Source organism: Pseudorca crassidens, chromosome 4 (assembly GCF_039906515.1).
Source record: "Pseudorca crassidens isolate mPseCra1 chromosome 4, mPseCra1.hap1, whole genome shotgun sequence".
NCBI classification, from domain to species: Eukaryota; Metazoa; Chordata; class Mammalia; order Artiodactyla; family Delphinidae; genus Pseudorca; species Pseudorca crassidens.
This window is the reverse complement of record NC_090299.1, coordinates 79,107,302-79,134,313: the sequence shown is the minus strand read 5'-3', so window position 1 is coordinate 79,134,313 and position 27,012 is coordinate 79,107,302. Positions and strand designations below refer to the sequence as shown.

Genomic DNA, 27,012 nt, shown 5'->3' with positions numbered 1-27,012 from the left:
ATCTGTTTATATTTTCTATTTCTTTCTGGTTCAGGCTTGGAAAGTTGTGCTTTTCTAAGAATTTGTCCATTTCTTGCAGGTTGTCCATTTTATTGGCATAGAGTTGCTTGTAGTAGTCTCTTAGGATACTTTGTATTTCTGTGGTGTCAGTTGTTACTTCTCCTTTTTCATTTCTAATTCTACTGATTTGAGTCTTCTCCCGTTTTTTCTTGGTGAGTCTGGCTAATGGTTTATCAATTTTGTTTATATTCTCAAAGAACAAGCTTTTAGGTTTATTGATCTTTGCTATCATTTCCTTCATTTCTTTTTCACTTATTTCTCATGTGATCTTTATGATTTCTTTCCTTCTGCTAACTTTGGGATTTTTTGTTCTTCTTTCTCTAATTGCTTTAAGTGTAAGGTTAAGTAGTTTATTTGAAATGTTTCTTGTTTCTTGAGGTAGGATTGTATTGCTAGAGACTTCCCTCTTAGAACTGCTTTTGCTGCATCCCATAGGTTTTGGGTCGTCGTGTTTTCATTGTCATTTGTTTCTAGGTATTTGTTGATTACCTCTTTGATTTCTTCAGTGATCTCTTGGTTATTAAATACTGTATTTTTAGCCTCCATGTGTTTCTAGTTTTTTACAGATTTTTTTCCTGTAGTTGATATCTAGTCTCATATCACTGTGGTCAGAAAATATACTTGATACAATTTCAATTTTCTTAAATTTATCAATGCTTGATCTGTGCCCCAAGATATCTATCCTGAGAATGTTCCATGAGCATTTGGGAAGAAAGTATATTCTGTTGTTTTTGGTTGGAATGTCCTATAATATCAATTTAATCCATCTTGTTTAATGTATGGATTTAAGCTTGTGTTTCCTTATTTATTTTCATTTTGGATGATCTGTCCATTCGTGAAAGTGGGGTTTTAAAGTCCCCTACTATGATTGTGTTACTGTTGATTTCCCCTTTTATGGCTGTTAGCATTTGCCTTATGTATTGAGGTGCTCCTATGTTGGGTGCCTAAATATTTAGAATTGTTATGTCTTCTTCTTGGATTGATCCCTTGATCATTATGTAGTGTCCTTCTTTGTGTCTTGTAATTGTCTTTATTTTAAAGTCTATATTGTCTGATATGAGAATTGCTACTCCAGCTTTCTTTTTATTTCTGTTTGCAGGGAATATCTTTTTCCATCCCCTCACTTTCAGCCTGTATGTGTTTCTTGGTCTGAAGTGGATCTCTTGTAGACAGCATATATATGGATCTTGTTTTTGTATCCATTAAGACAGTCTATGTCTTTTTGTTGGAGCATTTTGTTGGAGTATGGATCAAAGTTCATTTTTTAATATGAATATCTAATTAATCCAAAACATTTGTGGAAAGAAATCAAATATGAGATTTTGCCAAATGTTTTTTCTTTGTCAATTGAGACGATCATGTGGTTTTTCTTTATTATTTTGTTTACATGGTGAATTACATTTATTGATATTTGAATACTAATCCAATCTTGCATTCCTGGGACTGACTCTATCTGGTCATTGTGAATTAGTCTTGTATACATTTGGGGTTTGATTTGCTAAAGTTTTGTTTAGGATTTTTACATCCACTTTGACAAAAGATATTACTCTGTAGGTTCTTTCTTGTAATAATGTAATTTTTTGTCATTTTTATATCAGGGGAATGCTCTCTTTATTAAATGAGTTGCAATATATTATTTCCTTGTCATTTTATGGGAGAATTTGTGTAGAAAAAGTATTATTTTTTCCTATAAATGTTTACTAGAATTAGCTAGTGAATCCATTCCAGCCTGGTTTTCTTTGTGGGGAGGTTTTTAGCTATAATTTCTATTTTCTTTTACATGCTGTTCTATTCAGTTTCTTTCTTTCTTCCTGATTAAGATGTGCATTTCAAGGATTTTGCCCATTTCTGTTAAGTTGTTGAATCTATTGTCATTATAATATTTATAGAATTTACAGTGATGTCAATTCTCTAAATTCTGATATTTGTAATTTGTGTATTCTCCCTCTTTTCCCTGCTCAATCTGCCAATAAATTTGTCAGTTTATTGATCTTCTTAATGATTAACCTTTTGGTTTCATTGATTTTATCTACTTTTTTTCTTGTATAAATTTAATTGATATTCATGCTTACCTTTATGGTTTCCTTTCTTTTATTCATTTTGCATTTAATTTGCTATTCTTTTTATAGTTTCTTAAAGAGGAACCTAAGGCCTTCATTATGGATACCTCTATTATTTTCTAATACAGTTCTATTATATTTCAGTATCATCAATTTCCTTCTATATATTGCTTTTTAACAATGTTTTATGAATTTGAATATGTTGTATTCTCATTTTCATTCAGTTCAAAATATTTGTCAATTTTCCTTTTATTTCTTCTTGAATAATGGGTTATTTTAAGTGTTGTATCTGTTTTCTAATTATTTGGAGATTTTAAAAATAATTTCCCTAGTATTAATAACTGATTTAATTCCATTGTTGTCAGAGAATATACCCTATGGGGATTAATTTTTCTAAAGTCTATTGAGACGTATTTTATGACCCAGAATATGGTCCGTTTTAATAAATATTGCATGTATATTTGACAAGCATGTGTATTCCATTGTAGGATAGAGTGTTGTATAAATGTCAAGAGTGAAGTTTGATAATGTTGAACTCATAACCTTATTTGTTTTCTATCTCTTCTCCCATAAATAATTGAGAGGGGGTATTGAAATATCTGCTTCTATATTTTGATTTATATATTTCTCCTTGCAGTTATATCTGTTTTTGCTTTATATATTTTGAAGCTCTGCTGTTAGGTGCACAAACACTTAATATTTGTTGTATTCTTGATAAATTGGCAGAGTTATTGCTATGAAGGAGTCTTCTTTAACCTCAGTAATATTCTTTGCTCTGAAATCAAGTTTGTCTTACATTAACATAGCTACTCCTGCTTTCTTTTGACCAGTGTTAGTATATTTTCTCTATTTAATCTATTTGAGTCTTTATATTTAGAGTGTATTTCATTTAATTTATTCTATTTTTATTGTGGTAAGAACACAACATGAGATCAACAATCTTAACAATTTTTAAGTGCACAATACAGTATTGTTACCTGTAGGTATAATGTTGATAGCAGAGCTCTAGTTCTTATTCATCTTGTGTAACTGAATAGCACCTCTCATTTCTTTCTTCCTCAGCCCCTGGAAACCACCATTGTACTCTCTGTTCTTATGAGTTTGACTAATTTATATACCTTATATAAGTGGAATCATGCAGTGTTTGTCCTTCTGTGACTGGCTTATTGCACTTAACATAATGTCCTCCAGGCTCATCCATGTTGCCCCATATGGCAGGATTTCCTTCTTTTTAAAGACTAAATAATAATATTCTATTATATGTATATACCATATTTTCTTTATCCATCATTCATTGATGGAAATTTATGTTGCTTCCACATCTTGGCTAATATGAATAATGCTGCAATATTCATGGGAATGCAGCTATCTCTTCAAATCATTATTTCAGTTTTTTTGAATATATACCCAGAAGTAGAATTGCTGGATCATGTATTCATCCTATTTTTAATCTTTTGAGGAATTTTCATACTGTTCTCTGTAGCGGCCACACCATTTTATATTCCCACCAATAGTGTACAAGGGCTCTGATTTCTCCACATCCTCTACAAGAACTTATTATCTTTTGTTCTTTGGATAATGGCCATCCTAACCAGTGTGAGGTGTTATCTCTTTGTGGTTTAGATTTGAATTTTCCTGATGAGTAGCAATGTTGATCATCTTTTCATATACCTGTTGGCCACTTGTATGTCTTCTTTGGAGAAATGTATATTCAAGCCTTTTGTCCAGTTTTAATTGGATCATTTATACTTTTTGCTATTGAGTAGTTTTAGTTCCTTATATATTTTGGATATTAATCCCGTTTCAGTTATGTGGTTTGCAAATATTTTCTGCTATCTGAATTTTTTTTTACATAAATAGTAAAAATAATCCTGAAATGCATATGGAACCATGAAAGACTCTGAATAGTCAATGCAGTCTTGAAACAGAAGAGCAAAGCTAGAGGCATTACACTTCCTGATCTTGACTGCAAAATATATTACAAATCCACACTAATTAAAACAGTATGGTACTCGCATAAAAACAGCCATATAGAACAAAGGAACAGGATAAGAATCCAAGAAATAAACTCATACATATATGTTCAATTGATCTTTGACAAAGGTTTCAAGAATACACAACGGGGAAAGAATAGTCTCTTTAACAAATGACATCTGCATGTCAAAAGAAAGTTGACATCTGCATACAAAATAATGAAATTGGATCCTTATCTTACACAGTACACAGATATCAACTGAAAATACATTAAAGATTTAAACATAAGATATGAAACTATAAAACTTTTACAGAAAACATAGAAAATTTTCATGACATTGTGGTAGCAGGGATTTCTTAAATATTACAACAAAAGCATAAGCAACAACAGTAAAAATGGACAAGTTAGACTACATCAAACTAAAAAGCTCTGCATAACAAGGAAACCATATACAGAGTGAAAAAAACTATAAAATGGAAGAAAATATTTATAATTGTATATATGATAAGGGGTTAGTATCTAAAGCATGTTTCATTTAGGCAGCATATAGTTGAGTCCTGGTTTATTGTCCAGTCTGAAAATCTCTCCCTCATAATTGATGTGTTTAGACCATTTGCATTTTACTTTTTGGTTATTATTTATGTGGTTAATTTTAAATGTACTATCTACATCTTACTTGTTTACTACATTTCCAATCTATTTTTACTTTTTCATCCTTTTCTCTCTTTTTTGAATTAATTAATTTGTTATTCCATTTTATTTCCTTTTTTTGACTTACTAATTATACTGTTTTGTTATTTTAGAGGTTTCTTCAGAGGATATATATATATATATATATATATATATATATACACACACACAAGAGAGATTTTATATATATAGGAAAATATGTATATACAAATATATAAAATCTTTATGTATACAGGCATACTTTGTCCTGTTGTGCTTTGCTTTATTGCACTTCACAGTTGGGTTTTTTACAAATTGAAACTTTGTGGCAACCCTGCATCAAGCAAGTCTATCAGCACCATTTTTCCAACAGAATTTTCTCACTTCAAGCCTCGGTGTCACATTTTGGTAATTCTCACAATATTTTAAACTTTTATTGTTATTGTATTTGTTACGGTGATCTGTGATCAGTGATCTTTGGTGTTACTGTTGCAAAAGGATTACACTCACAGAAGGCTGAGTTGATGGATAACATTTTTTAGGAATAAAGTACTTTTTAATTAAGGTATATACATTGCTTTTTTAGACATAATGCTATTACTCACTTAATAGACTACAGTACCATATAAATACTCAAAGGGGAAACTCTCCAGATTCCTGAAATTTTCTCTCCATGCTCTTCCTTTCTATCTGTAGTCTTTCCTGTGGACAATAGCTATCTTATTCTTTCTGTAATCTCAGCTTTGTCTCTATAATTCAGGGAATACATTGGAGTCTGTCTGATTTCTTGCTCTTTGGACCACACCTGTAAACCATCTACATCTATAAGTTTTAATGTTCACAGAGCTCATCTTATTTTCTAATCTCTCAGGGATCACTAAACATACCTAAAGTCCAGTGACTTTAAAACCATTGTTTCATGTTGTCTGTTTTTTTGTTGTTTAAGCAGGAAGGTAAATCTGATCCTTGTTACTCCATCTTGAACAGAAGTAGAGCTACTACCCATAGGTTTTTGACCTTTGTGATTTTCAAAATCAGAATGTATTGGAAACAATGGCATTTTTCTTATCTCCTCAACGTTCAACTGTTTTCTGTTCTAACTCATTTGGAACCATGAGTTACATTTCTGGAGGACATGTTTAACCTCAAAAGTGATTGCTCAGCCCTTAAGTTAGGCTATTTTCCAGATACATCATTTTCATTATTAATTACTATCAATGCTATTGCAATGGCAACACCATCCACCTCATTAGGCATGTCAGTAAGCTAGGTGTCAGCATTGACATCTCCTTTTCATCATCCTTATTCATTTATTACCAAGTTCACTCAATTTACATCATAAATTTTTCTAAAATCTTTAACTCCTATCAATATCCACAACCAAAATCTACCACCATCTGTAGACTGATGTATTGCAATCATTTGATAATTGGCCTCTTCTCATCCACTCTTAGACTCTTTTTAGCTGTTTTCTCAGGCTGTGATCAGGACAGCTTTCTGACACAAATATTTGATCATATTAACACCTTATTTTAAACACATTATTGACTTCTCTTTCTTTTAGGAAAATTATTAAGATCCTTAATAAGCCTTATAAAACCCCTGTTTTAAAGCTAATTTAATTTTAACTTTAGTATAAAGACTCAGTTCCTTAACATGATGTATTTCTCCTTAACACTAATCACAACTGTAATTTTTTACATTACTTTGTATGATTATTTGATTGATATTTACCTCCCCCACAGGCTTATAAACAAAGTATTTGCTTATTTTCAAATTCCCACAACTTAGTAGTGCTTGACACATTTTAGCAATAAATAAAGATGTGTTGATTTAATCATACAACTTAGTTATTACATTAATGCAATTATAAATATATGTAATATTATTATAGTAAAACTACTTTGAATATTTTAAAAGGCATTATGCTAAATAATTTACATAAAGCATCTCATTTTGTACTTAAATTCACCCACTGAGCTGTTATTTAAACTATATATAAAGAGGAAAAAGGTTCAGAGAGATTAAGAAACTTGCTCAGTGTCAAACAGCCACTAGAAAGCAGAATGGAATTTAAATGAAGATTTGTCCAACTCAAATATACACCATCTCCAACACTATAATATATTGTTTATTTCTCCTCTATAAAATCTGAATAAACTGACAACCAGCTTTTATAAATAAAAATCTTTGCCACAGATTTCTAGCTCAACTATGGGCAAAGTTCTTTTTTTTTTTTTTGAATTTTATTTTACTTATTTTTTTATAGAGCAGATTCTTACTAGTCATCAATTTGATACACATCAGTGTATACATGTCAATTCTAATCACCCAATTCATCACACCACCACTCCCACCACCCCGCGGCTTTCCCCCCTTGGTGTCCTTACATTTGTTCTCTACATCTGTGTCTCAATTTCTGTCCTGCAAACCAGTTCATCTGTAACAGTTTTCTAGGTTCCATGTATATGCGTTAATATACGATATTTGTTTTTCTCTTTCTGACTTACTTCACTCTGTATGACAGTCTTTAGATCCATCCACGTCTCAACAAGTGACCCAATATCGTTCCTTTTTATGGCTGAGTAATATTCCACTGTATGTATGTACCACAACTTCTTTATGCATTCATCTGTCGATGGGCATTTAGGTGACTTCCATGACCTGGCTGTTGTAAATAGTGCTGCAATGAACACTGGGTGCATATGTCTTTTTGAATTATGGTTTTCTCTGGGTATATACCCAGTAGTGGGATTGCTGGGTCATATGGTAATTCTATTCTTAGTTTTTCAAGGAACCTCCATACTGTTCTCCATAGTGGCTGTACCAATTTACATTCCCACCAACAGTGCAAGAGGGTTTCCTTTTCTCCACACCCTCTCCAGCATTTGTTGTTTGTAGATTTTCTGATGATGCCCATTCTAACTGGTGTGAGGGGACACCTCACTGTAGTTTTGACTTGCATTTCTCTAATAATTAGTGATGTTGAGCAGCTTTTCATGTGCTTCTTGGCCATCTGTATGTCTTCTTTGGAGAAATGTCTATTTAGGTCTTCTGCCCATTGTTGGATTGGGTTCTTTGTTTTTTTAATATTGAGCTGCATGAGCTGTTTATATATTTTGGAGATTAATCCTTTGTCCATTGATTCACTTGCAAATATTTTCTCCCATTCTGACGGTTGTCTTTTCGCCTTCTCTATGGTTTCCTTTGCTGTGCAAAAGCTTTGAAGTTTCATTAGGTCCTATTTGTTTATTTTTGTTTTTATTTCCATTACTCTAGGAGGTGGATCAAAAAAGATCTTGCTGTGATTTATGTCAAAGAGTGTTCTTCCTATGTTTTCCTCTAAGAGTTTTATAGTACCCAGTCTTACGTTTAGGTCTCTAATCCCTTTTGAGTTTATTTTTGTGTACGGTTTTAGGGAGTGTTCTAATTTTATTCTTTTACATGTAGCTGTCCAGTTTTCCCAGCACCACTTATTAAAGAGGCTGTCTTTTCTCCATTGTATATTCTTGCCTCCTTTGTCATAGATTAGTTGACCATAGGTGCGTGAGTTTATCTCTGGGCTTTCTATCTTTTTCCATTGATCTATGTCTGTTTTTTGCCAGTACCATACTGTCTTGATTACTGTAGCTTTGTAGTATAGTCTGAAGTCAGGGAGTCTGATTCCTCCAGCTCCATTTTTTTCCCTCAAGACTGCTTTGGCTATTCAAGGTCTTTTGTGTCCCCATACAAATTTTAAGATTTTTTGTTCTAGTTCTGTAAAAAATGCCATTGGTAATTTGATAGAGATTGCATTGAATCTGTAGGTTGCTTTGGGTAGTATAGTCGTTTTCACAATATTGATTCTTCCAATCCAAGAACATGGTATATATCTCCATCTGTTGGTATCATGTTTAATTTCTTTCATCAGTGTCTTACAGTTTTCTGCATACAGGTCTATTGTCTCCCTAGGTAGTTTTATTCCTAGGTATTTAATTCTTTTTGTTACAAGGGTAAATGGGAGTGTTTCCTTAATCTCTCTTTCAGATTTTTCATCATTAGTGTACACGAATGCAAGAGATTTCTGTGCATTAATTTTGTATCCTGCAACTTTACCAGATTCATTGATTAGCTCTAGTAGTTTTCTGGTGGCATATTGAGGGTTCTCTATCTGTAGTATCATGTCATCTGCAAACAGTGACAGTTTTACTTCTTCTTTTCCAATTTGTAATCCTTTTATTTCTTTTTCTTCTCTGATTGCCATCACTAGGACTTCCAAAACTATGTTGAATAATAGTGGTGAGAGTGGACATCCTTGTCTTTTTCCTGATCTTAGAGGAAATGCTTTCAGTTTTTCACCATTTAGAATGATGTTTGCTGTGGTTTGTCATATATGGCCTTTATTATGTTGAGGTATGTTCCCTCTGTGTCCACTTTCTGGAGAGTTTTTATCATAAATGAGTGTTGAATTTTGTCAAAAGCTTTTTCTGCATCTATTGAGATGATCATATGGTTTATATTCTTCAACTTGTTAATATGGTGTATCACATTGATTGATTTGTGTATATTGAAGAATCCTTGCATCCCTGGCATGCATCCCACTTGATCATGCTGTATGATCCTTTTAATGTGTTGTTGGTTTCTGTTTGCTAGTATTTTGTTGAGGATTCTTGCATCTATATTCATCAATGATATTGGTCTGTAATTTTCTTTTTTTGTAGTATCTTGGTCTGGTTTTGGTATCAGCGTGATGGTGGCCTCATAGAATGAGTTTGGGAGTGTTTCTTCCTCCACAGTTTTTTGGATGAGTTTGAGAAGGATGGGTGGTAGCTCTTCTCTAAATGTTTGATAGAATTTGACTGTGAAGCCATCTGCTCCTGGACTTTTGTTTGTTGGAAGATTTTTAATCACAGTTTCAATTTCATTACTTGTGAATGGTCTGTTCACATTTTCTATCTCTTTCTGGTTCAATTTTGGAAGATTAAACCTTTCTAAGAATTTGTCCATTTCTTCCAGGTTGTCCATTTTATTGGCATAGAGTTGCTTGTAGTAGTCTCTTAAGATGCTTTGTATTTTTGCGGTGTCTGTTGTAACTTCTTTTTCATTTCTAATTTTGTTGATTTGAGTCCTCTCCCTCTTTTTCTCGATGAGTCTGGCTGATGGTTTATCAATTTTGTTTATCTTCTCAAAGAATCAGCTTTTAGTTTTATTGATCTTTGCTATTGTTTTCTTTGTTTCTATTTCATTTATTTCTGCTCTGATCTTTATGATTTCTTCCCTTCTTCTAACTTTGAGTTTTGTGTGTTCTTCTTTCTCTAGTTTCTTTAGGTGTAAGGTTAGACGTTTTTATTTGAGATTTTTCTTGTTTCTTGATGTAGGCTTGTATAGCTATAAACTTCCCTCTTAGTACTGCTTTTGCTGCATCCCATAGGTTTTGGATCATTGTGTTTTCATTGTCATTTGTCTGTATGTATTTTTTGATTTCCCCTTTGATTTCTTCAGTGATCTCTTGATTATTTAGTAACGTATTGTTTAGCCTCCATATGTTTGTGTTTCTTATGTCTTTTTCCCTGTAATTCATTTCTAATCTCATAGCATTGTGGTCAGAAAAGATGCTTGATAGGAATTCAGTTTTCTTACATTTACTGAGGCTTGATTTGTGACCCAAGATGTGATCTATCCTGGAGAATGTTCTGTGCGCACTTGAGAAGAAACTCTAATCTTCTGTTTTTGGATGGAATGTCCTATAAATATCAATTAAATCTATCTGGTCTGTTGTGTCATTTAAAGCTTCTGTTTCTTTATTTATTTTCATTTTGGATGATCTGTCCATTGGTGTAAGTGAGGTGTTAAAGTCCCCCACTATTATTGTGTTACTTTCAATTTACTCTTTTAGAGCTGTTAGCAGTTGCCTTATGTATTGTCGTGCTCCTATGTTGGTTGCATATATATTTATAATTGTTATATCTCCTTCTTTGATTGATCCCTTGATCATTATGTAGTGTTCCTTGTCTCTCGTAACATTCTGTATTTTATAGTCTGCTTTCTGTGATATGAGTATTGCTACCCCAGCTTTCTTTTGGTTTCCATTTTCATCGAAAATCCATTTCATCTTTTTCCATCCCCTCACTTTCACTCTGTATGTGTCCCTAGGTCTGAAGTGGGTCTCTTGTAGACAGCATATTTATGGGTCTTGTTTTTGTATCCATTCAGCAAGCCTGTGTCTTTTGGTTGCAGCATTTAATCCATTCACGTTTAAGGTAATTGTCGATATGTATGTTCCTATGAGCATTTTCTTAATTGTTTTGGGTTTGTTTTTGTAGGTCCTTTTCTTCTCTTGTGTTTCCCACTTAGAGAAGTTCCTTTATAATTGTTGGAGTGCTGGTTTTGTGGTGCTGAATTCTCTTAGCTGTTGCTTGTCTGTAAAGCTTTTGATTTCTCCATCAAATCTGAATGAGTTCCTTGCCTGTTAGAGTAATCTTGAATGTAGCTTCTTCCCTTAGATCCCTTTAAGTATATCATGCCACTCCCTTCTGGCTTGTAGAGTTTCTGCTGAGAAATCAGCTGTTAACCTTATGGGAATTCCCTTGTATGTTATTTCTCATTTTTCCCTTCCTGCTTTCAATAATGTTTATTGTCTTTAATTTTTTCCAGTTTGATTACTGTGTGTCTCAGCGTGTTTCTCCTTGCGTTTATCCTGTATGGGACTCTCTGCATTTCCTGGACTTGGGTGATTATTTCCTTTCCCATGTTAGGGAAGTTTTTTATTATAATGTCTTCAAATATTTTCTCTGGTCCTTCTCTCTCTCTTCTCCTTCTGGGACCCATATAATGCGAATGTTGTTCCATTTAATGTCCCAGAGGTCTCTTAGGCTGTCTTCATTTATTTTCATTCTTTTTAGTTTATTCTCTTCTGCAGCAGTGAATTCCACCATTCTGTCTTCCAGGTCACTTATCCGTTCTTCTGCCTCAGTTATTCTGCTATTGATTCCTTCTAGTATAGTTTTCATTTCAGTTATTGTATTGTTCATCTCTGTTTGTTTGTTCTTTAATTCTTCTAAGTCTTTGTTAAACATTTCTTGTATCCTCTCGTCTTTGCCTCCGTTCTTTTTCCAAGGTCCTCGATTATCTTCACTGTCATTGTTCTGAATTCTTTTTCTGGAAGTTTGCCTATCTTCACTTCATTTAGTTATTTTTCTGGGGTTTTATCTTGTTCCTTCCTCTAGTACATAACCCTCTGCCTTTTCATCTTGTCTGTCTTTCAGTGAATATGATTTTTGTTCCACAGGCTGCAGGCTTGTAGTTCTTCTTGCTTCTGCTGTGTTCCCTCTGGTGGATGAGGCTATCTAGGAGTCTTATGCAAGTTTCCTGATGGGAGGCACTGGTTGTGGGTAGAGCTGACTGTTGCTCTGGTGGGCAGAGCTCAGTAAAACTTTAATCCGTTTTACTGCTGATGGGTGTGGCTGGGTACCCTCCCTGTCAGTTGTTTGGCCTTAGGCAACCCAACACTGGAGCCTACCTGGGCTCTTTTGTGGGGCTAATGGCAGACTCTGAGAGGGCTCATGCCAGCCATGGAGTACTTCCCAGTACTTCTGCTGCCAGTGTCCTTGTCCCCACAGTGAGCCACAGCCACCCCCCACCTCTGCAGGAGACCATCCAACACTAGCAGGTAGGTCTGGTTCAGTCTCCCCTGGGGTCACTGCTCCTCCTTCTGGGTCCCGAAGTGCACACTACTTTGTGTGTGCCCTCTAAGAGTGGAGTCTCTGTTTCCCCCAGTCCTGCCAAAGTCCTGCAATCAGATCCCACTAGGCTTCAAAGTCTGATTGTCTAGGAATTCCTCCTCCCATTGCCGGAACCCCAGGTTGGGAAGCCTGACGTGGGGCTCAGAACCTTCACTCCAGTGGGTGGACTTCTGTGGTATAAGTGTTCTCCAGTCTGTGAGTCACCCACCCAGCAGTTATGGGATTTGATTTTACTGTGATTGCACCCCTCCTACCGTCTCATTGTGGCTTCTCCTTTGTCTTTGGATGTGGGGTATCTTTTTAGGTGAGTTCCAGTGTCTTGCTGTCGATGATTGTCCAGCAGCTAGTTGTGATTCTGGTGTTCTCGCAAGAGGGAGTGAGAGCACGTCCTTCTACTCTGCCATCTTGGTTCTGATCTGTCCAAAGTTTTAAATGTACACTTTCCTTCTGGCTGTTAGGAATTGTATGTTAAGAAGTCCAAGACTGGACTTCAGAAGAAGCTGAATCAGGTACTCTCTGCCCCTCAATCAGAGTTTGGGACTAGAGCTATGTCCCAACCACCTTCTGCTACTACCTGGTTGTTAGCAGTGACAGTGGGCAAGTTGAACTGCCTTGGGCAAAGTTCTCATGTGCACATATTCTGCTATCGTTCTGTAAATTATAATCCACCCACTGAAAGATATTTAGATATAATTTCTAAAGATATAATTTCACCACTGAAGATATAATTTCACCACTGAAAGATATTTAGAAATCATGTAATGTGACATTTCTGCCAGTTTTCCCAATGTACAACAAATTACAGTATAATGAGGGAATGATGAGAATGGGATACCTGATTAAAAATTCAAGGCCTGCGTCCAGCTATAAATATATGCAGACCTCCAGAATTTTAAATGTAAGAATTAAAAAGTAACTTGGAATCATTCATGGTCAACATAGTATAAGGAAAAGGGAAACTATGGGATGTGGTTCTTCTAGATGAGTCACTTATTAAATAAATAGCCTTTATATTAACAGAATATTACCTCTCCTCTTTCATTCACAAAGTTAGGTGTATCAAATGTTGAATAAAATAATCTTTAGGAAAATGTTCTATTGTTACTCTTGTGTTCTAATTTTTATTGTAATATCCTTAGGGAAAATAAATCACAAACACAGAGTAGGGTCATTTGAGAAAAAATTCTCTAAATGACTACTTCTTATTTTACTAGTAAGAATTCTAGTGGTTTACATAAGTTCTTTCCTATTAATTTTTTCTGATAAACTCAAAGATTTCTTTAACTTGCCCATAAAGTACTATACCTGCCAGGATGATCTGAATCTAGGTGTACTCTTGAAATACAATTCTGTAACCTATGACTTCAGGAAATTAAGTGTTGTTTGTATCTTGTGGCTTGTTAGTGAACTTTGTTGCTAACACAGCCTGCCAAAACCATGGCAGTTTCTGGAGCTGAGGCTCTGACAGCCTGCCTCTTCCTGCTCTTTCTCAGAGCAAACTCTATGATCACTGCCATTAATGCAGATCTTAGAGTATTATCCAGGCAGTAACAGGTTTGAGGTACCACTTAACTCTCCCCTCCTTTGGTCTCCTTCCAATACAGGACATGTAACCAAAGAAAATAGTTAAATGGAAAACATTGTGTCAAAAATGTGCAAGAGGGCTTCTCTGGTGGCGCAGTGGTTGAGAGTCCGCCTGCCGATGCAGGGGACACGGGTTTGTGCCCCGGGCCGGGAAGATCCCACATGCCGCAGAGCGGCTGGGCCCATGAGCCATGGCTGCTGAGCCTGCGCGTCCGGAGCCTGTGCTCCGCAACAGGAGAGGCCACAACAGTGAGATGCCCACATACCGCAAAAAAAAAAAAAAGGAAAAAAAAATGTGCAAGATTCTGATTTCCCAGTAGAAAGATATAGTATAATAAAACCTAGATTAGAAAACATGGCTTTTAGTTGATATTAAAGTGGGGTCTCCTGCTTCTTACTCTAAAATAAAATTTGGATTCATTTTCTCAGGTGTGCCTATATATTATGAGATAAAACTAGCTCTGCTTGGCATACTCCAAGGCTGACCAGCTACATAGAAGACTACATTACTTACCTTGCTTCAGAAGAAAAAGAAAGTACTTGGAACATAGCCAAATATGGCAAAATAGGCCAGGCCAGGTATGCTTTGCCATATGGAAGTAAAGAACTTAAAGTCGGTAAAAGGATCTGTTATGTATTAGCTTCATTGACATTTCATGTATTAATAGGATTCTTGCACACTAGTGAAAGGGAACTCAGTCAGGCTTTCATCAATAACAGCAGCCCCCCATAATGGGGAGGGATAAATAAGATTAAAAGAAGTATTTACCCCAAATCTTATGTATGGTCAGATGGTCATCTGTGGCCCAGGACTGCAATGTGTGGATATTGAAAGGAGCACAACTGTTTCTCCCTATACCATTATAGTATTGATTACTTGAGGGAGTTTCTTCCCTCTAACTACATTTAGTCTGGAATATTTGATTGTAAAACTTCCTGGAGGGGATGGGGGGCGGTACTCAAAGTTTATAGCACTAGAGAAGTGATTTTTTGAATTCACACACAGAGAGCCATTACCCCTAAAGTGCAGGTAGTTGGGCTGTATTTGCTTCTAGAGTCAGTTATATGCAATGCCAGCAACACTCTATTTGACACCTTGAGATCCAGTGCTAACTTAAGAACAATGTAGTGCCTAGGCTATCCCATCTCCTAAATAACTGTACTAACTAGAGTACATTTATTTTTAAATGGTACATAAATCTGTCTTATAATCCATCTTGGGACTGGCGTGTGGGCACAGTGTGAGGTGGTGTGATTATTATCAAGGTCTTACACATTTGCCCTCAAGAGTAATCTCTACCCATCTTATGTTTGAATGATGAGATATATTGAAATGCTATTAGCAGCTAACACATTAAACACTTTGTGTTTTGTCAAACATTCTGTGAATGTGCTAGCATGCATTATCTCATTTAATCTTCACAACAAACGTAAGATCCCAAATATAATTCTTATCTTATGGATGGGCATGATGGTTAATTTTGCTGTCAACCTGACTGGGCTTCGGGATATCTAGAGAGCAGGTAAAATATTTGTGGGTGTGTCTGTGAGGGTGTTTCTGGAAGAGATTGGCTTTTGAATTGGTAGACTGAGGAAAGAAGACCACTCTCATCAATGCAGGTGGGCATCATCCAATTCACTGAGGACATAAGTAGAACAAAAAGGCAGAGGAAGGATGAATTTGTTCTCTTGCTTGCACTGGGACACTCATATTCTCCTGACTTCAGACACTGGTGCGATTTTGGACTCAGACTGGGACTTACTATTGGCTCCCCTGTTTCTCAGGCCTTCAGGTTTGGACTGGAACTACACCACCAGCTTCCTTGGGCCTCCAGCTTGTAGACAAATCATGGGACTTCTCAGTCTCCGTAATTGTGTGAACTAGTCTCTTACAATAAACATCTTTCTATATAAATCTATGTATAGCCTATTGGTCCTGTTTCCCTGGAGAACCCTAATACAATGGGGTAACTAAAGCTTAGAGAAAATAAACAATTTGGCCAAAATAATACACCTAATAAGCAATGGACCCAGAACTGAAACTGTAGGTCCAAGGGCAACTGATAATATTTAGCTGCCTCAGGAGCACTGATGCCTTAACTGGGCATGAATGAAACCAATTCCACCTACCAACAGTTTGTAATTCTAAATTCCTCATCAAATAATTTTTAAAAGGTCCTCTTATAGTTACAATATTATAAAATAATCATATATATATAAAACACATATGTAATTACAATATTATGAAATAATCTCATATATATAATATATATATATATAATACAGAGCTAATTGTAAATGTACATATATTACTTTGGGCACTAAGTGATTATAGCTGACAAGAAACTTGCTTTTTGTTTTTTCCCATTTAAAAACGTTGTGTTTCATTTTCCAAAAATAGAAGATTATACATGCTTGATTTTTCTTGCTTTAGACCTGGAACTGATTTTAAGGATGTGACAATTGGATCTCACAGCTTGAAATTTTCTATGTCTAGCATTAGATGTAAAGATTTTGAAGGGAATTTATTGCCCAAGAAAACTGTAATAAATGGGCTGTTGCAAAAGATGCAAGTTGATATATTAGAGGGAGTAGTAACTTCTCTCATTGAAAAAGAAGAATTGGTGGAATATTACAATGGTATAGGTATTATTTTTATTTTCAATATTTTATTTGGGGTTTGAGTAACATCAGAATCCCTGATACAACATCAGACTACTTTTCCTTAAATGAAGTGTAGGTAAACACTAAGGGGCAAGCTTGGGTATCACATATAAAACAATAAACAAAATTGTCCTTCAAGGGTAGGTTTGACTGCTAGAGAGAACTGTCATAATGTGTCAAGCAGGAGAGAACCCCCATCCTGAATGAGAAAGTTACTTGTCTATATGTTTGGCCACTGCAATAACTCACAAAACTAAATGTGGTTATACTGTACAACATTGATGAATGGCTAACTTACTATAAAAGCCTAAGAATTAACATAGAGTTAAGAAGTTCAAAGATTTAATAATGAGGTGGCTTCAATCATATGCCTTATTGAGTTCCAGGTATTATTCTAAGCACTTTCTGAATTAATGCATGCAAAGCTCTGGTAGCACAAAGTCCACATATTTGTGCTAAAAATGTGACTAATCTACTAATGCCTTTTTTGATATGAAAGTGTCTTTGCCAGGAGTGAACAAACTGAAATGGCTACATGCCAAGCTTATGGAGTTGAATAAAGGATGCAAGTTAATATTTAACAGAGAAAATCACCAATGTTAAAGTCAGAGTTTCAATAGACAAAGACTGGAGCATAAACCTTAGTCTTTGTTTTCTCTTGCCTCCATTTTAGTAAATGTTCTGCTCTCAGACCCAGTGACTTATGAGTAAGGCTCATTTAGGACAACTTGTCTGGTTGGTGTGTCAAACTATTGTTGGAAGCCCAAAGAGTTATGGGAACTTAGACATCTCTGTCCCAGCTGGAGGAAATACCAGCTCTAAGGTGAATGCAGTTACCCACATAATGAATAACAGATATTATTTCAAGAAACTAAACAGACACGACTGATACAACTTGAGACAGAGAGCCTTGTGAAAGATCCTGTAGAGACCATGAATTAAGAGATATGGGAACATATGTATATGTATAACTAATTCACTTTGTTATAAAGCAGAAACTAACACACCATTGTAAAGCAATTATACCCCAATAAAGATGTTAAAAAAAATTCATTTAGAAATGCCGTTTCCACTAAGCGATGATCATTAAACCTGAGATAAGAATTGGCATTGGCAGGTTAACAACTGGATTTTTTAAAATTTTAAGTTGCCGTTTTCACCACTAAATCTTTAAATATAAAAACTTCTTTCTTGTTAGTATAAATAATGTTATCCCTGAAGAATAGCACCAGAGCAATTGTTCTATTTTTCTTTTTTGAGAATAAATTTGGAAAATTTTATTTGAGCCAAATTTAAGGATTGTAACCCAGGAAGAGCATCTCAGAAAGCTCTGAGAACTGTTTCACCCGTTAGAAGTCAAGGCACAGTTATGTAAGTTTTTTGAGGTAGAGGGTTGTACATCAAATGACATATTATTGACAGTTTACATAATCCAGATCTAAGCATGATCGTGGTGAGTCATGTGACCCCTTACAAGATCAAGAAGGAATGTTATCTTTTAAGGAGTTGTCTTGTTGATGCTAGGAAAGTGTTACTCTTTATGGTTGAGTAGACCCCGTTCCCTAAAAACCAAGTCCCCCTAAAACTGAGTTCCTCTTCTGAGTTTATGATTAACATCTCTATCCAAAACGATGGTTCCCTTTTCTTGTCCAACATCTATTCTCCTCAAGATTGAGGAGTATCAAAGAAAAGGGGGGATTGATACTGCACAGGGCCCTGTGGGGCTCCTGGGCACAAAGACTTTCTGTGTCCCCCATTTCTTTGATTATAGGAAACAGCCTTCATTCAGCCTCCATGATCTTCCCTGGGTTCCAATGGGCAGATTCAAGCAGTTGTTAATTAGGGAAGGGAGGGGATGTGAGACCAGGGAGAAACAGTCAAGAGTAGCCTTGGGGCAAGGTCTTGTTTCCCCATTAACAATACACACAACAATATCTTTGAGCTGTTTTGCAGATGTTGAAACCCCCTCCATGTGGGAGAAGTTAGGGATGGTATACTGCCCCGAGCAATGGTTCTTAACCAAGGGCAGTTTCTCCCCCAAGGGATATCTGTCAAGGTCTGGAGACATTTTTGGTTGTCACAGCTGTGGAGTTGGTGCTACTAGCATATACTGGGTAGAGGATAGAGTTAGTGCTAAATACAGTGCACAGTACAGCCCCTCCCACAAGAGCACTGTTCAGCCCAAAACACCTGTAGTACCTAGGTTGAGAAACCATGCACTAAAGTAAAATTTATAATATGTAAACGAGTCACTGCTGCTATGATCCATTTCATTTTTAACTATTTGTTGGCATCCTTTAGGTAGATAATAGTTAACATGGTAAAATAAGCTGCTTTGTAAACATTTTGGAAATGTTTTATGTCAATTTATAAAACTCTCCCTCTCTCTCACTTTCTCTCTCCCTCTACACACACACTTATGTATATCAGTACTGGGATTAATGTTTAAAAATTAATTGTATTTTCTATCAAGCCCATTAGATTATAAGCTCTTAAATGTTTGAGCCATCTTGTTTATATTCCCAAGTCCTAACAAAAGTCTTTTCTTTCCCTATGATGAAGTATGTGCAAAATAGACAAACAAATGACGGGTTTACATTTTGTGCATGTTGTGTTCAGATAGAAATAAACTGATAAGAAACTAGTGAAATAAATAATACAGCATGATGGTTCTGATTATCATTTATACCTCTTTGGTTTAATCTTATTTCCTTTACTCTACCAGCAGCATAACATTGGCCAAGTTGTGTAATGCCTCAATGCCTCAATTTGCTAACATATAAAATGGATCTATTATACAAGGTTATTATAAGAATTAAATAAGAAATATATTTTAAAAACTCGCAGCAATGCCTGGGCATATAAAACATTATTATTTGTTGCCATCTGTATCCATTCTTCTTCCCAAATTCTTTTAAAGGGTGGTGAAATTAGGCAGAACCCAGATCATTCATCTGACCTCAGCATTTCTCCCTGTACCTCTATAAAAAAAATAGACATGGTACCTTCTTCTTCTTTGTATGGAGTATAAGAATAGGGTATACAGTGGATGAGAGATTGTGCTTTGCTTCCAGATCCCAGGCAAATAATGAGGACCTCAAGACTCCCTGAAGCTTCAGCATGCAGAATCCAGTAAATTCCATCAGAAAGGGGCTGTGCCTACCATTGGCTGGGTGTTATCTTGGCAGGACCTACTAGAACCTGCTGACTCCATTTGAGTTATTGGTAAACAGCTCTTGTGTGTTGATTGTCACCAGGCTTACTGCTTGGAGGAGGACTTTTGACACATACCAGGAAGACTTGAGATATGAAATTCCTCCATGTGCATTCACAATGGAATAAATCTCTACCAGCTTTTTCTCTGCCTGCTCCCTAGAGAAGAATCCTCCACATCTTCTAGTCATTCATTCACCAGTGAGAAAGGAATCCTGAAGGAATACATTAGGGCTTATTGAACTCAAAATCATGATCAAGAAGAGAAAATAATTACAGCTCAATAAAGGATGTGTTAGCATGAACAATGAAGATGGATGTTCAGGGTAGACATTCAGAACAAAAGTCTCTCCTTGACGTACATTAAATGAAAAAGACAGGATTTCATTGTGAAAAAGTTAACAAAAATAATAGTAATGAGAAAGCCCACAAATAGGCACAATGATTTTCTGAAACAAAAGAAATCCCAAGGTTTTCAAATTTTAAATTTATAGATTAACTGAAAAACAGGATTTTTACTATTATGAATAGAAATATTATTGAGGAAGGTCAAATAATATATAAATATAAATTGTGACTTTTCTCTCTGTAATATACATGGAAATGAAATTCATGAGGGAAAATAACAGGCATGTAGAACAGGTAAAGGAAATCTCATATGCAAATAAAAGAAATTATATAACAGACAAATAGTGCAGAGATGGTTATTGAACATAAGAGAATTTCCCTAAATTGAAGAAAATTTTTACTTAAAAAAATTCCTAGAAAAATTAATTTTAAAGACATTCTAAGGCACAACAGTAATATTTCTACATTCTCAGGATAAATGGATATTTTACTGACATTCAGACCCAAATAAATCCTACTTACAGTTACGTTATCTGCTATACTAGAAGATAAGGACATTGGAAGAACATCTGTAGACTGAGAGAATATGACAGAAAGCCAGAGTCCTCTATCCAGCCAATATGTCCCTTTACTGTCAACATCAAGTATGACATATTTAGATATGTGAGAACTCAGAAAATATTCACTCCTATATGTACTCTAACCAAATATCAATTGCATCAGTACAGATATTTAAAGATACATTAGGCAAACAGTGGCTGGTGAAAAACCTTATATTATCTATGCTTAAATTCAGATGGTAATATCATAACTATAGGTAAAAATTAGTAATAAGTTATGATTATTGAGGCAGAAGATAAAGTGTGTAAGAAAAATATATAATAACCCAGAACTAAGGCATTTTGTATTTTGGCAATATAATCAGAGATAAAATCAGGCAAGTAAAATAATTCTAAATTAAGCTTTCATGTTGTAGAAGAAGGAAGTAGCAAAGCGAAAGTATTCAAAATGTTTCACTCTGATGGAAAAGCTGTTGGTGAATAAATCATCTGGGTGAGAGCATAATTTGAAAGACTGAAGAAGTATGGCTTTACTTATTGTTGATAAGAAAGGGAAGGATCAGGCAAAATTGAAAAGCAGAACTGAATTTAAGAACTAGGAAAAGTGAAAGATAAATGAGCAGAAACACAATCAGATAATAGGTACCAATGACAGGAATACAATCAAATGTCAGTTATTACACTACATGTGGATTGGCTGACTCCCTTATCAAAATACAGATGTTGTCAGATTGGGTGTCAGCCCATAAGATTCATACAGTTGCCCTTCATTATCCTCGGGCTGTTGGTTCCAGGACACGCCCCCTCCCTCGGTGATACCAAAATCCATGGATGCTCAATTAAGTTCCTTATATAAAACAGAGTAGTACAGGCAGTGCTTGGTCTTTCCGAGTTCCACATCCGTGAATTCGATCTGATGTCGATGTGGAGGGCAGACTGGATATTAAAAAAAGTCAATAAGGTAGATATCATCCATAACAAACTAGCCTAAAAGTGAAAACTAAGGCTTAAACAAATATATGCCAAGCAAGTGAAAATGAAAAAAAATCATACATAGCAAATAAATATCAAATTGGAGCTAAGGGTCAAAAGCATTCTGTAGGAGAAAGAAGAACATGTACTTTCTAAATTTTAAATCCATGAAGCTACCAGCCACTTATAAACAAATGACAAAAAGCCAAATAAATAAAAACTAATTGGAAATGCAGGGCAACTTAAAAAAAGTACAAGTTTAGTGGATGATTTAATATACCCTTTTGAGAATGTAAGATGCCAGTTATACAGAAAACCAAATATATAGCAATAACATAAAAGATTTAAATAATGCATCATCAAAACCTTAAATGTTTGTGTGTACAAATGTTACATGTATGCAATTTTCATCTCTATAGATAATGCACATTTTTCTTTTATCCATACTTCCCTTACAAAAACCTATCATATACTTGATTACAAAGATACTTGTATTTAGTTCCAAAAGGGTAGATATTTTATGTTATAATGTGATGAAACTTAAAAATCAAGAATAGAAACATGATCAAAGGAGATATACACTTTTTCTTTTTCCACAGGAAAGTAGGATTTATTGGTGGACATGAGTAAGGAGGGGGCAGCACCAAGGCTCTCATGAGTGCAGGGCCTGTCATTTGTCCAGAGGGCCACAATTAAGGCTGTAGTTGACCCCACAGCCTTCCAAGATGAACTGCTTTTCTGCCATCATGTTTTCAAATTCATCCGCAGTAAACTTAGTAAATCCCCGCTTCCTGGAGATGTGGATCTTCTGATGGCCAGGGAACTTGAACTTGGCCCTATAGAGGGCCTCAATCACATGCTCCTTGTTCTGCAGCTTAGTGCTGATGGACATTATGACTTGGCCAATGTGGACCCTGGCCACTGTGTCCTGGGGCTTTCCAAAGGCACCGGGCATACCTGTCTGGAGCCTAGATTGGGAACAGCATGCCAGTCATGAATGTCCACTGGAAAGGGCTGTCTCTAAGGTCCCTTGGGGCAACCCATGCAGGTAACAGGCTGCATACACTACCGAGGAGGCTGCTGTTTGCAGCCATTGCACACTGGGCCCCCATGGGGAGAGATTTATACTTTTAAAAATTAAGATTCTCCAAAATAACCACAGGATACTAGATAATATTAAATAATCTCTAGTAAGTAAATGCAAAAGAAAATGATTGCAAATAAACCAGAAAATAATGAAAAGCAGAGCAATTCAGTAAACCTATGGGAATCAAGCAAGAATATATTTAGACAAATAATTATTACTGCATACATATTTATTATAAAAATCAGATTAAATAAATTAAATATTTAATAAATTGACACAAATTAAACCACAGAATTGGGAAATTAAATTATTACTAATGAAATATGACAAAAGGGAAAATAATAGAACTGAACAATAAAATTCTTTTTTTAAAAAAGAACAATGAGGGCTTCCCTGGTGGCGCAGTGGTTGAGAGTCCGCCTGCCGATGCAGGGGACACGGGTTCGTGCCTCGGTCCGGGAAGATCCCACATGTCGTGGAGTGGCTGGGCCCGTGAGCCATGGCCGCTGAGCCTGTGGGTCTGGAGCCTGTGCTCCGCAACGGGAGAGGCCACAACAGTGAGAGGCCTGCATACCGCAAAAAAAATAAAATAAAATAAAAAGAACAATGAATCTTTCGTAGTTTAATTTATGTAAAAAACAGAGAGATAAAATTTACAGCAATTTCTGTTATTGTTTAAGGCTCTGTTAATTTCCTATTCATAATCATTCTGCCCATTTTGATGCTTATAAAACAAATTATTTTTTACTGCCCTGCAAGTGATCAAGGTCTTCAGGAGAACCCAGATGGTCAATTTTGATGTATCTAAATAAACGTGGATAAACTAAATCATGCTACAGAGACCTTGCTTTAGTTATGGACATATAGCAAAATTCTCAAAAATAAAAAGAGAGGGAAAGGCAACTCACTGGCTTATGAAAAAAAAAGTTTCTAAAATGAGACACTAGATAGGGGTATTTTATTTTCTGTCTAAGGATGCTGAAATCTGTATTAAATGCCTGAAAAGTTTCCACCCATTTAGGGAGCCATGAGGGGAGTTAGTAAGATTATTTCTTAAATTAGGGTGCACCCAGCAGCATCAACGTTACCTGGAAATAAGTTAGAAAAACAAAGTCTTGACCCACTCCAGCCCAGAGCTACTAAAGTAGAAGCCCTATGCTGTAACAAGCTCTCCAGGTGATTCTGACACAGGTTAAAGTTTGAAAACCACTGATTTCAAAGGAAAAGCAACATCCTAAAGATGGATGAGGGGAAATATTGAAGATAGTTGGGTCTCAATAATGTTGTTGAGCTGCTTATTTAATGAGACCTGGGACTGTCCTATCTCCAGAATTCTCTCTCCTCCTCTTCCCTTCCCTTCCCTCTCTTCTCCTTTCCTTTCCTTGTATTTCTTTCTCTTATTTTTGTAAAGCAATACAATGAGGTTTAATGCATTGTATGACAGTAAAATTATTAAATCCATGGTTTGGTAAGACCAAAAATACCTTTATAGAGACTCTTGTTTTTGCCAACCAGGAGAGCCAACCACAGAGAAAACTGCTTGGCTTGGCCCCAAGAGATCCAAAAAAGAAAATGATGACTAATAGTAAAACCCTGACTGAGGACACAGAGGTCTATGCACAACTATGAAGCTTTGACACCTTTACACCTTTTTAATTTTTCAACTTATCTTTTTCCTTTGTATCTTCCATTAAAATGTTTTTATCACATTATATCCATGTCTTTCTTCACAACTAGGTACATAGTTATTAATAAACAGTGTTAAAATTTTAATTTATGTGACATCTCTTGTTTACAGACGTCATTTGATTATCCAAATTTGTTTATTTGTTGCCTAAAGCATCTTAAACTCATAAATAGAAAAAGAGAAACAAATCTAACAATGAAAAAACTAAAATTATAAGAGAATATGACATGCAATGCAATCACAATACTTGAGAAAATCTTGAGCAAATTGATTATTTTTCAGCATAATATAAAGTAACAATTTTACATGGGAGAAGTTAAAAAAATTGAACAGGCAAATACTAATGAAGAAATCAGAAAGGCAATTAAAACTCCACCTTTAAAAGAAAGATATGGAACGCCAATGTTTTCTATTGTTTTGTTTATGTTTCTAAACAAAAAGTAATTTCTTTATTCTTTAGATTATAAAAACAATTGGAACTTAGTATAAACTTAATATTCTAACAAATAAAGATAATCCAAATTTATAGTCACTTGTAAATACAAATAGAACATGCAGAATTATATATGGATCCAGCAATTCATAAAAACAACATAATATGATCAGTCAGCTTTTAATCTAGAAAATTCATTGCAAGGGAAAAAAATAAAGAAGGAAAACAAATAATTTAACAATAGATTCTAGGAAGCCAAGTGATAAAAAATATCAGTCATTCATAGTAAAATTCTAAGTAAGATAGAAATAGAAACTAGTTAAACAGGATAGAGTTAATTTTCAAAGCACAGTAGAAAACATTAGACAACGTTGAAATATTGAAGTCTTTTCTCTTAAATTCAGGAATAAAAGAGGAATGCTTTTCCTCACTATATAATTCATGATCAGGGAAAATTGATACATATTTTGGAAAGAAATGCCAAGTTTGTATATTTTTTAAATGATAGGATTATAAACTTGAGTCTCCAGTTAGTGAAATAAGTGAGAATTTTTAATAGACAGTGAAATAAGTGAGAATTTTTAAGATAGTTGGATAAGAAGATAAACACAAAAAATAGTTTTTCTCTAACTCAAGAAAGAGCTATATACAGATATAAATAAACACACATGCATAAATATATATTCAAAATAGTGATCAAAGATATAAGAACCTGAGGAATAAATGTAATAAGGAATGTATAGGATTTATATGAGGGAAACACCAATTTTTAAGGACATTGAAACTGTAAGAAAAAATAGAGAGTTATACTGTGTTCTTAATGAGAAGATTTAATTTCAAGAAAGAAACAATCCTCCAAAAATAATATGTAAGTATAATGAAATTACATTGAGAATACATGAGGATACTTTTCTAGATTCTAATAAGGAAGTCTACAGTTCCATTAAACAGGAAAATACAAGAAAAAAAAAGAATTATGGAGAACACAGTTTACAAGCTATTGAATTTTTCTATAAAACCATTGTAATTATAACATTATCACAGGAATCGTGAATTAGATCAGTGTAACAGAATACACAGTCCATAAGTTTTAATATAAAAATGTTTACATTTCAATTCAGTGAGGAAAGGAGGTTTATTTATAAATGATCTCATCTTAATTGATTATCCATCTGAAAGCAAAAAACACATTTTCTAATTTTTCATTTCACTCCTATAAATAGATAATTCCCAACATATCAGAGATTTAGATGCAAAAAAATATTAAATGACAAGGAAAATACTTGAGAAAACATGAAATGTATATCCCCAAGAAAAAAGAAAACTCATGATCATAAGGGAAAGATACACGTATTTAGCAATATGAAAATTTTTTTAAATGGCAAAACATACAGAGTCAAAATGCAAATGATGGGCTACTAAAAACATTTTCAATATTTATGAAGTAAAATTTCGAATCTGATTTTTAAAAGAGATAAATAAGAGAAATAAGGTCTGGAGAAAAATCTGAAAAGAATATGAATAAAAAATTCATCACAAAAGTTAAAATGTGCTCATCTTTAGCATCAGGAAAGAAAATACAAATGTAAATAACATCAGATTGACAAAGGGAATGCCTTCCATTGCTAATGGAAATGTTGGCACTCTCATATGTTGCTGAGCACTTTTTTATTACCATGCTATATTTGGAAAAATACAATATATGCTAACATTTTAAAATATGCATAATCTTTAATTTCATTACATGAAAATTTGAGATGTTAGACTATAGAAATTAATTCACTTTTTATAAATATACATATATATGTATATTTTGTGCAAATATATGTGTATATATATAAATGTACAGAACCATATATATATATATATATAAATGTACAGTACTATTTTTATGGGCCAAAACTGAAAATATTTACTTTCGTGAACAATAGATAACTATTTTGGTGTTATCATGCTGTATTATATAGGATTATTTCATC

General features: G+C 34.7%; 1 non-coding gene across 1 annotated transcript; it reads right to left on the bottom strand.

Annotated features, from left to right (window-relative positions):
• Positions 1-22,838: 22,838 nt before the first annotated feature.
• LOC137224152 (small nucleolar RNA SNORA70) lies at positions 22,839-22,968 on the bottom strand. Its single transcript, XR_010943253.1, has one exon. It is a non-coding gene; the product is annotated as a small nucleolar RNA SNORA70 (small nucleolar RNA).
• Between the last annotated feature and the right edge of the window lie 4,044 nt (positions 22,969-27,012).